The sequence below is a fragment of the Triticum dicoccoides genome, chromosome 6B (genome assembly GCF_002162155.2).
Source record: "Triticum dicoccoides isolate Atlit2015 ecotype Zavitan chromosome 6B, WEW_v2.0, whole genome shotgun sequence".
NCBI lineage: Eukaryota > Viridiplantae > Streptophyta > Magnoliopsida > Poales > Poaceae > Triticum > Triticum dicoccoides.
The window spans coordinates 208991253-209003372 of NC_041391.1; positions in this window are offsets into that span (position 1 = coordinate 208991253).

Consider the following 12120-nt stretch of genomic DNA (forward strand, 5'->3'; position numbering starts at 1 on the left):
TACCAGTTCTGAGAGAGAACCACCTACTCATGTGTTGAGGCCAAGATATTCCATTCCTACCATATGAATCTTGATCTCTAGCCTTCCCCAAGTTGCTTTCCACTCAAATCTTCTTTCCACCAGATCCAAATCCTATGAGAGAGAGTTGAGTGTTGGGGAGACTATCATTTGAAGCACAAGAGCAAGGAGTTCATCATCAACACACCATTTGTTACTTCTTGGAGAGTGGTGTCTCCTAGATTGGCTAGGTGTCACTTGGGAGCCTCCGACAAAGATTGTGGAGTTGAACCAAGGAGTTTGTAAGGGCAAGGAGATCGCCTACTTCGTGAAGATCTACCGCTAGTGAGGCAAGTCCTTCGTGGGCGACGACCATGGTGGGATAGACAAGGCTGCTTCTTCGTGGAACCTTCTTGGGTGGAGCCCTCCGTGGACTCGCGCAACCGTTACTCTTCGTGGGTCGAAGTCTCCATCAACGTGGATGTACGATAGCACCACCTATCAGAACCACGCCAAAAACAACCGTATCTCCAACTGCATTTGAATCCTCCAAACCCTTCCCTTTACTTTCTTGCAAGTTCTATGCTTTAATTTCCACTGCCTATATACTCTTTGCATGCTTGCTTGATTTGTGTGATGATTGCTTGACTTGTCCAAAGTTGCTAAAATCTGTCAAACTCTAAAACTGGGAAAAGGTTAAGTTTTTAATTGGTCAAGTAGTCTAATCACCCCCCTCTAGACATACTTCGAGGTCCTACAAGTGGTATCAGAGCATTGGTCTCCATTTGCTTTGATTTTCATAGCTTTTGGTGGTCATAGCCTTGGTTTCACAACCTAGGAGAGTATGGCATCTAGCGAGGGAAATTATCACCGTAGAGCTCCTTACTTTGATTTAACTAATTTTGCTAGTTGGAAGCATAAGATGAAAATGCATATTCTCGGACATAACTCCGCCATTTGGGATATTATTTGTATTGGCTTGCAAGGTGAATTATTTGATGGGAGAGAGCCGAACCGTGAAGCTAATGCGAAAGAATTGAAGATGCTGCAATACAATGCTCAAGCTTGTGATATCATCTTCAACGGATTGTGCCCTGAAGAATTCAACAAAATCAGCTGTCTTGAGAATGTAAAGGAAATTTGGGACACTTTGATTGATATGCATGAAGGTACCGACTCCGTCAAGGAATCCAAGTTGGATGTGCTCCAAAGTCAGCTTGACAAGTTCAAAATGAAGGATGGTGAAGGTGTCGCTGAAATGTACTCTAGGCTTGCTCTTATCACAAATGAGATTGCCGGCTTAGGGACTGAAGAGATGACCGACAGATTCATCATCCAGAAGATCCTAAGAGCATTGGATGGAAAATATGATACCGTGTGCACATTGATTCAAATGATGCCCAATTACAAGAATCTCAAGCCAACGGAGGTCATTGGTAGAATTGTTGCTCATGAGATGCCACTCAAGGATAAGGAGGAACTTCACAACAAGTCAAGTGGTGCTTACAAAGCCTCATGTGAAGCCCCCACATCATCAAGTGAGAAACAAACCTTCAATGAAGAATTGAGCTTAATGGTGAAAAATTTCAAGAAATTCTACAAGAGTAGAAGCAAAGAAAGAAGCTCTAAGTCAAGGTCCTACAATGACAAAAGATCTTCCAGTCGAGAGCGCAACTGCTACAATTGTGGGAGACCCGGACACTGTTCCAATGAGTGTACGACACCCTACAAAAGAAGAGAAGATTCTCCAAAAAGAAGAAGTAGAAGAGAAGAATCACCACCAAGAGAGAGAAGGAGTAGATATGATCGTTATGAACGAAGACCCTCACGGAGAAGCAAATATTCGGAAAGGAAGGACAAGTCAGCAAAGAGCTACACAAAACGAAGACATCAAGCTCATGTTGGTGAATGGGTATCCGGTTCCGAATCTGAACATCACTCCGAAAGAAGCTATCACTTTGACTCTGAACATACTCAAGATGAAGGTGTTACCGGTCTAGCACTTGTGTCAACCAACTCCTACGACATATTTGACTCACCAAATGAAGGAATTGGAAGATGCTTCATGGCCAAAGGTCCAAAGGTAACACATCCCGAGTATGTTGATTTCAATAGTGATGAAGATGACTTGCTAGGTGATGATGATTTACTTATTGACAACTCTAGTGATGAATACTATGATGAAACGTCAATTAATCATGCTAAACAAGATAAAACGAATGACAATGATAAGGAGAAGATTGAGCTTCTAACTAAAGAACTAAACACTCTTAAGTTAGCTCATGAAACTATCTTCGAAAATCATCGAGAACTTTTAAGGGCTCATGAGAAGTTACGCTTTGAAAAGCTCAATCTTGAGCAAGAGCATGAGTTCTTAAAGGAAATCAATGATGATCTTCGCAAGAAAAGTTCTTCTTATATTGCCAAGCGTTTACTCTTATATACTTACATGCCTCCAGTCAAGTCTAGTAACAAGAACAAGAAAGATTCTTCCTCCAGTAGTAACAATAACTATGCTAAATCCAATATTGTTGCTTCTAATAGTTCTCTTGATTCCACTAATGATTCTCTTAGCCAAGTTACACTTGAGCAAGAAAATAGCTTATTGAAGGGAATTATAGAGAAAGGTGTATACAAGAGCCTTGCCGAGAGTAAGCAATTCGAGGAAATTGTACGCAAGCAAGGAAGGCACCGGAAGAATCAAGGTGTTGGTTTTGAACGAAAGTTCAATGCCAATGGAGTTGAGTGGGAAGAAGATCAATACCCCAAGACGAAGTTTTTTACTGAACAAGAGAAGTATGATCCTACTTCTTTCAAGGGAACACAAGCTCAAGATGATCTTCCACCACAAGACCATAAAGGCAAGGACAAGCTTCAAGAGGAGATTGATGCATTTGAAGAAGCACCTAAGGCCTTGGTCAAGTGGGTTCCCAAGACTACGTCAAGTTCTACTTCATCAAGTACAACTACAACTCCAAGTATTCCCATCAAGATGATGTGGATCCTGAAGAAGAAGAACTAGAGAGTTCTTGAGGGTGACTCCGCCAACATTCTTCACTCATATCTTTATGGCAAGAACAAGTGCAATCAACCTCCACATCTTGCACTAGTTCAAGGAGTCACAAACCCTCATGTTGGTAAGGCAAGGGACAAGGTAACCAATTGATTTCATGGACATCATCTTGTGTGTGCATCACTCTATGTCTATGGATATTCTTGTTTTGTTCCTTGTGGGACTAACCCGTTTAGGTATTGAAAGTACAACTCACTCCAAAGGATTGCTCCAAAAGATCTACATCAACATTGAGCATCCACATCTTTAACACCTACATGAAGTCATCATCGACAAAACCCAAGGTTAGTTCATCCCTCTAAGGGGGGATCTCACATCTAAGGGGAGCTTAACTCTAAGAATTGAGTCAAAGCAACTCTAATGGTGTGAACACATCAATGCATTATGTAAAAGTGGTAACCCACTGGAGCTTAAACGATGAGTATGACCTATGATCAAATGTTCTCATTTGACTCCTAAGTCAATATACTCATATATAGATGACCTAGTCATCGCCAATTGTTTGATAGATGCTAGAATTGGTTGTGCATGCTTTGCCACATATTTCATTTGTCACCTTATTGTGTGAGCATGCTGATTGCATATTTTAATCATTCAAGGACATCCACTTGTTGTTTTGATTGATTGGTCTCCTTTTTCTTTGGCCAAGTGGATGGATGATAATGCCTAAGAACCTTCTCTAGCTATCTATGCTTTTCTCGTCTCAAACTCTATTCATGCTACATCACAAAATTTGATCAAGTCAGATTCAAACCACTCTGTGTGAGGAGCACTTGGAGTCCCCGATTCGTCATAGACTTAAACTTCCAAAACTTCTTTGTGATTCTCAGTCTGACCGATTCCTCCATTTTGGTCCCACCGAGATCACTAAGTCGATCTAGGTTTTCAATCTCGGTGCAACCGATATGAACTTTTCGGTCACATCGAGTTGCTGTAACTATTAACAGTTATGCATCTCGGTGCCACCGAGTTGTTCAACTCGGTCACACCGACAGTGTCGGGATATATATAGACACGGGCAAAAATTTGGAAATTCCTCCAAACCCCTTCGCCTGCGCGTAGCTCGCTCTGCCTACTAGGTCTACGGATCGTCGACTTCGTCGCCAGCCGCCTCCTGTCGCTCGTCTCCGCTGCCATCAACGGATTTCGTCTCCGTCGTTGCCGCCGTAGCGAGTTCACTGCCGAACTAGGGTATGAACTCAACCACAGTGCTTTCCTCATCTGATTCTCAGCACATTGTGTTTGTAATGCATCTTGCCACAATTGAAACACTCCTATCCAGCCAATGTGATCCTTAGAATAGATGTGATTCGAAAATTTAGGGTTAGGTTTCCACCGAAACCATCTCGGACCCACCGAGTTGAAAAACTCGGTCCCACCGATTTGGCTAATGCCATTGCACTAGTAAGTCTCGGTCCGACAGAGAATTACAAATCGGTGTGACCGATTTTAGAACTTTGTGAAACCCTAGCAGTCTCGGTGCCACCAAACTGTGACTCGGTCTGACCGAGATCACTAGTTTAGGTTCCAAAACTGCTTCGGTATCACCGAGTTTGAAAATCGGTAGATCCGAAATGTTTTCTGTGGAAACTAAAACTAAGTTTTTAAATCATTTTTTTTGCAAAAATCTCTGCATTTTGTGATGCTCATCCACTCTGTCTCAACTATAACTATTCACAGGGTCAGCAGTCAATGATTTGCAGCATGTCAGACCATAGTGACAGTCAAAACAGGGAAGAAGAGCAGATTCACATGAGTGAGGGCACTAGTCCCTCAAGCACTTCAGATGAAGGGAGCAGAAGCACTCCAAGCAATTTGCCCAAAGCAGGCACAAGAGCTAGAAGGAAGAGAACCTTAGACTTAGAGGATGAGGACTATGTGGCAGCAGAAGATGAGGCTACTTCCAAGAAGGTAGTGCTCAAGAAGGTGCTCAGTTCAACTGCAGTAAAGCCAGGCATGAAAATCAAAAGGCCAGTAGGAAGACAACCAATGTCTAAAGCCAGAGCATCAACTAAAGTACCTGAGATGCCTGAAGAGCCAGCTGTAGAAGGAAAGAAAAGGAAGGGAAGGGTCAAGAAGACCATGGCCAGAGTTTTTGGTCAACCTTCCATGATGAAAGAGGAAGAAGAGGTTGCTGCACCAGCACCAAAGGCACAGAAGCTTACGGGTGATGCAATAAAGTCAGGGGCTGCAACATCAAAGACCAAAGAAGCACCCAAAGCTGCCCCCAAGCCCAAGATTGCACCAAAGATAAATACCAGGAGTATACCAGTAGCTGAGAAGAACAAGTCCCCAATGCCTGAGGTTGCTCCTGAGGAAGATGAAGAAGGGCAGGTCCTAAGAAAGCTCAACCCCAAGATTCTAGACCACAATGATGCTCATCCTGTGGCTGAGAACATGAAGATCAGGAAAGACTCAGGGTTGAGGCTATGGAGATTGTCTGATCCATATGCCACCAGGAGAAGGACTGCTGTAGATTACAGGTTCTACACCAAGGAGCAGCAGGACTTCTATGAGACAATCTTGTTGGACAAGAAGCCTATAGTGTGTGATATGAGATGGGTCGACTAGACCTACATAAAGGAAAATGAAGAACACTATCCTGGAGTGCAAGACAGTTTCATTGCTTGTGGAGTTGCAGATTTTGTTGGGCAGAAGCTCACCAACTGGAATGATGAACTCATTATGCAATTCTACTCCATAGCACACTTCTATCCAGATGGCAGGATAGTTTGGATGTCTGAAGGAACAAGATATCTGTCACACCCAATATGCGATACCATCCTAAAGAGACTCGAAGGTCCCACCAAGGATAGAACCGCATATTGATACGCTTTTGCAAGGTGTATCATTACATCAACATTACATAATAGATGGGGGTTCATACAAAAGGCATACAATGCCACACGAATACAACATCATCTTACATAAGAGCACCATCCGACTACGGATGAAACACAAAGAGAAACTCAAACGACATCCACCCTGCTAGCCCAAGCTACCGACCTAGAACCTATCTCCAGATCGAATAAGAAGCAGAAGATGAACTCCAAACAAGCAAACATCGCTCTCGCGTCATGATCATCACATAGCCTGTACCTGCAACAGTTGTTGTAGTAATCTATGAGCCACGAGGACTCAACAATCCCATAACCATGGGTATCAAGACTAGCAATGCTTAAAGGGAAAGGAAGGGGTAAAGTGATGAGGTTGCAGCAGCGACTAAGCATATATGGTGGCTAACATATGCAAATAAGAGCGAGAAGAGAGCAAACGGAACGGTCGTGAAGCTAGCAATGATCAAGAAGTGATCCTGAACTCCTACTTACGTCAAACATAACCCAAAACCGTGTTCACTTCCTGGACTCCGCTGAAAAGAGACCATCACGGCTACACACACGGTTGATGCGTTTTAATTCGTATCTGGTGTCAAGTTATCTACAACGGACATTAACAAATTCCCATCTGCCACTTAACCGCGGGCACGACTCTCGAAAGTTCATACCCTACAGGGGTGTCCCAACTTAGCCCATGATAAGCTCTTGCGATCAACGAAGAATATCCCTTCTCCCAGGAAGACCCGATCCGACTCGGAATCCCGGTTTACAAGACATTTCGACAATGATAAAACAAGACCAACAAGACCGCCCGATGCGCCGACAATCCCGATAGGAGCTGCACATATCTTGTTCTCAGGGCAACACTGGATGAGCAGTCCGTACAACTAAAACCAGACCTCAAGTTTCCCTGAGGGGGCGCTGCAAAGGGCTCTAGTTCGGACCAGCACTTAAAGAAGCACTGGCCCGAGGGGGCTAAAATAAAGATGACCATTGGGTTAATTGCTCCCAAGGGAAATGTAGGTGGTGGTGAGGCAAATGGTAAAACCAAGGTTGGGCCTTGCTGGAGGAGTTTTATTCATAGCGAACTCTCAAGGGGGTCCCATAAATCACCCAACCGCGTTAGGGACACAAAATCCGGGAACATAATACCGATATGACGGAAACTAGGGCGACAAGAGTGGAACAAAACACCAGGCATAAGGCCGAGCCTTCCACCCTTTACCAAGTATATAGATGGATTAATTAAATAAGAGATATTGTGATATCTCAACATAATCCTGTCCACCATGGAGCAATCTTCAACTTCACCTGCAACTAACAACGCTATAAGAGGGGCTGAGCAAAGCGGTAACATAGCCAAGCAACGGTTTGCTAGGAAGGGTGAAAAAGGTTAGAGGCTGACATGGCAAATTGGGAGGCTTGAAGAGGAAATGATAGGTAGCGCAGCAAAGCGATAGAACGAAGCAACTAGCATAGCAATGATAGTAGTGAGATCCAGGGTAGCGGCCATCTTGCCTGAAATCCCGCAAGGAAAAAGAACGAGTCCATGAAGGAGACAAACGGACGTAGTCGAACGAATCCTCACAACTCCGGAATGAAACCGAAGCTAACGAGAGAAGCAAACCGGAAAGAAGCAAACAACATGGTAAACAAACATCACAAAAACATAGCATGATGCACAATCAAGTATGATGCATGTCCGGTTTAAATAGGCATGTCATGGCAAAATGCAACAAACCATACAAGTTAAATGGAGCTCAATATGCAATGAGTTGCATATTCACAAAACACCACATTGACATATTTAGTTTAATCTCGTTTATGTACCCAACAATATTAAATGTTGTTAAACATGTCAAGAGGTGAAGCATAAGTAAACTAACTATTTAGGCAAGTTTAAATGAGGCCGGAACAACAAACAACAATTCTGGAAGAACCACATATGCATATTTTAGATTTGGTACTGTTCTGCCCTAAAAACATCTTTTATTGTTGTTAAACAGGAAAATAAAGTGCACCATGTTAAACTAGGCATTTTTTCCACCCCATTTACATATAAAGTTTATTTAAAACCAAGCTACGGTTATTTAGTTATGAAATAAATCGTTTTAACATGGCATTTAAGCAAATTTAAACAAACAGCATTTTAAACATTTTAAACATGGATGGAAGTTGCAGATTATGAAACTAGATGAAATTCTAAGCATTTTTCATATATAAAATTTTTTAATCTGATGCACGGTTTGTGAGTTATTAAATGCATGATCTAGAAGGACTTTTCTGTAAAACAGGCGCTCTCAGGATAATGTTAAATTCGCAGCAGGAAAAAAACATGCATGGGCCGAATCTGACTAGCCCAATAGAGGAAAGGCCAGGGGGGCTGCTCACCCTCGGCCTTGGGCCGGTCGGTGGAGAGGAGGCCAGGCAGATCTGGGCTTGGCGCAAGAAGTGGCCCAGGGCGCGGGACGATAGAGTCAACGGGCACGAGTGAGCGTCGGACTTCGGGCTGCGTGCGTTCTAGGAAGACGGGTGGTGGTGGCGCTGGTGTTTCCGGCGACGGTAGACGGTGGGACGACCACTGGAGGCGGGGCGAGATCGAGGGGAACCGATTCCCGGCAGTGGGAGGCGGATCAAGAGAGGCAAGGTCTTGGCAGTGGCGAACTTGCCGGCGCTGGGGACGAGGTGCTCAGGGAGGAGAGGCAGGGTCGAGGCGATGCTGTCGACGGGCATTCATGCGGGACTTGGGCACGCTGGAGAAGGGCGCCGGCGGTGGAGAAGCTCCAGGGCGGCGGCTTGGCGTTCGATTTGGAGCAGGTAAGCAGAGGCGGGGCGAGAGACTTGGCGCAGCGACTGGAATCGAGGACGAGCAGATCCGGTCGGTCCCGTTCGGATCCGACGAAGGAGTGGCGGTGGAACTTGAGGCTTGGCGCGGTGGTCTTGGTGGCTTCCGTGGCGCAATGAACAGGGAGGAAAGTGAGACTTGGTGAAGGCGCGCGGGGCTGCTGCTGCTTGTAGGAGACGAAGGTGCGGCGACGGATCGAAAGAAGAGGCCGACCATGGTGTCCTGTGGAGGCAACAGAGAGAGAGAGATGAGCGGGGGAAATAGAAGAAATGGAGAAAGGGAAGGAAGAGCATGGAGGAAGGGCACGGTCCTGCGGGGCTCTAGCGAGGGAGATGGTTGCTGCTGGTGCTGGGGCGACGAGGAGGAGGCCGCAGGTGAGGGAGGCGCTCGACAGGAGGCGAGGCAGGCAGCGGCGGCGGGGACGAGAAGGAGCTGCTGGTTGGGGAGGTTCGATGGTGACTGGCCGGTGGCTGAAATCGAGGAGAGGTAGGTGGATCGGGAGGTACCCCGATGGAGAGAGTGGGTTGGTCGGGTGGCTGCGGAGGGAATGGAAGGATGGGACAAGGCGCCTAGGATCTAGGGTTGGATGATATATATATATATATATATATATATATATATATATATATATATATATATATATCACCAGGATTAGGTTAGGGGCTAATCTGATCCTTCGATTGACATCGGACGGTCGAAAATAAATGGCTTAGTGGAGTCCAACAAATAAACGCAGATGTTTTAGGGATGCTTGGGGATGATCCGGACCCATCATTCATGACCATGCGGTTTGGTTTTGGGGAAGTTTCGGGCGCGGACGCGAGGGGGTCTAAGAGAGGTTAGGTGGTTTGACAAGAGGAAACCGAAAACACGGTTAGTCTCGAAAGGGTCAACGAACGCAACAGAGAGGGAAGCGAGGAGCGGGAACTACGAGCGGATGCAAGTTTTTAAGAAAACAATGTCGATGCAATGCGCATGATGCTATGATATGAGATGTATGACATGGACAAAATGCAAAACGAAGACAAAAACCCAACCACAGAGAAAATAAAATATCACATCTCCGGAAAAGGCAAGAGTTGGAGTTACGAATATGGAAAGTTGTATCTGGGGCGTTACAACACTCCACCACTACAAGAGGATCTCATCCCGAGATCTAAGATGGCACCGGAGGGAAAAGGAAGAGGAAGATAAGAGATAAACTAAGTTGCTTCTTCGACAAACGAGTGAAAACCATGAACCTTGAGAGGTTGAGCAAAAAGAAAGGAAGAAAACAACGAAGATGAGCAAAGTTGAAAACACTCCATTAGAAAAGAGGAACAAGGGATACAACGAGAACCAAGAGGTTTAGTGATAAGATAGATATTGAAACCACTCCGGTTAAAACTAGATAGAGAAGGAATAAGATTGATATAATTTGGGCAGCACTCCGACTGAAAGAAGAAGGAGAACTTGATAAGATGAAAAGCACTTGAAGAGATGACACAACACTCTGGTTAAATGGATAAGCATGAAAAGAACACGATCCTCATAATTTGAGATGATTAGTGAAGAGAGCAACATCACCATGCCTCCAGAAGAACAAAAAGAAGATAGATCATTGGAATAAAAGAATGGAGAAGAAAATGCCAACTTCTGCCACAAATGGTCTTGGAAAGCACCCTTCCAAGAAGGTTAGAACGGAATTGTTGGAAAACCAACAGCGAAAAGAACAAGCTTGTTGTGGGCTTATGGAACACATCTCAAAATTATGAGGTGACAACCGGCCACTAACTGAAACAATTGTTTGCTTGAGATCAACGAAGAGATGAAAACTGCTTTCGCCGAGAGGATAGGAGAAAACTTGGATCATTGATAAGCACCACAAATAGCAACATTCCTTAGGAAAGGCTTTAGGTGAAATCTATACCAAGATAACTCCAATGAAGAGATTGATGGATTGAGAAGAACTCATGCTCGAAGGAGTTGATGGGTTTAACTACCTCATTCTTGACAACTGTTGAATCATGAAACATGAATGAAAATTGTCAAGAATGATATAACACCACCTCAAAAGATAAGGTAGAAAGAATTGCACATTGGAATCCAAGATGAAGAATGCTTGAACGCCTCAAAACAAAACATGTGTTGAGCACCATGTTTAATTTTTGAGTACATCTTGGTGGATCATAACTTCGAGAGAAATCTTGAAGAACAATTGAAGAATGAAAAGAATCCTTGATGAACTGTCATGTAGAGCCTCCATGAAGAACTCTGGTAATAAAAGGGTGATAGACAGTAAGAGAAGTTAACACAAGGTGAAGCCTTGCAATAATTTAGGTGGAGCTTCGCGATGATATAACCGAGAAAACTTGGAACTCTGGAAAAAAGAAAAGACGAAACACTAGAAACAAGAATTACTTCATCATGAACAATCTCCGGAAGAAAAGAATTGAATCACCTCGAGGAAATAAGAATAAGATTTATTGTATGCTTATCCTTCATCAAATTAAATTGATGACAAGCAATGGATTTGGCATACTACTTATTCCCGTAGAAAGGATTAAGATAGATATGGCGCAAACTTGAGAAGGTCTTCAATGAACCACCGGTAAGATTTGAAAACAATGAATGAATGAATGAATTGATACGATAATGAAGGAAGAGAAATCTTGAATGAACCACCGTAAGAATTGAAAATGAACATAGCAAAGGCACAATTCACCGGGAAGAATTGGAAAACGAGTGAAGATACTTGAGGGGACTTAAATACATGAGAAGAAAAGAGATCATGAACTGATTAAAGGGTATTTGAATGATGCACTAGTAAGATTTGGAGAACGATAGCTACAAGCTAAGGATGAAGAATTACGACATGATGGCCTTCAGAGGAAAGAAATGGAAACAACTCATGAAATGCTCCGGATGGTAAGAAAAGAATTCTCGCAATTGAAAACAATTATGAGAGGATGGCATCAAGCTTGAACTATGCCTCTTTGGAAGAACGGGTAAGGATTTAAGAGGAAATCTTCTTCGGTCTTCAAAATCCGAGAATGACAAGGAGAAACACCACCAAATTGTTGAGGCACTCCGGAAGTATTAAAAGAGGAAAGGTTGAGTCAAAGATGAAAATGACACTACTGGAATCAGCTAGTTTGCCATCTTCCAGTTCTTTGCCGTCCGCTAGCGGACGGCAAAGAAGCTCTTTGCCATCAGCTTCCAAAAAGCGGACGGCAAAGAACTGGCTGATGGCAAAGACCAAGTTTGCCATCAGCCAGTTCTTTGCCGTCTGCTAGCGGATGGCAAAGATTCTTTGCCGTCGGCTAGCGGACGGCAAAGAGGGAGGGGCCCCACTGACGAGCTGCAAAAAAAAAACCTAACGGGCCCCC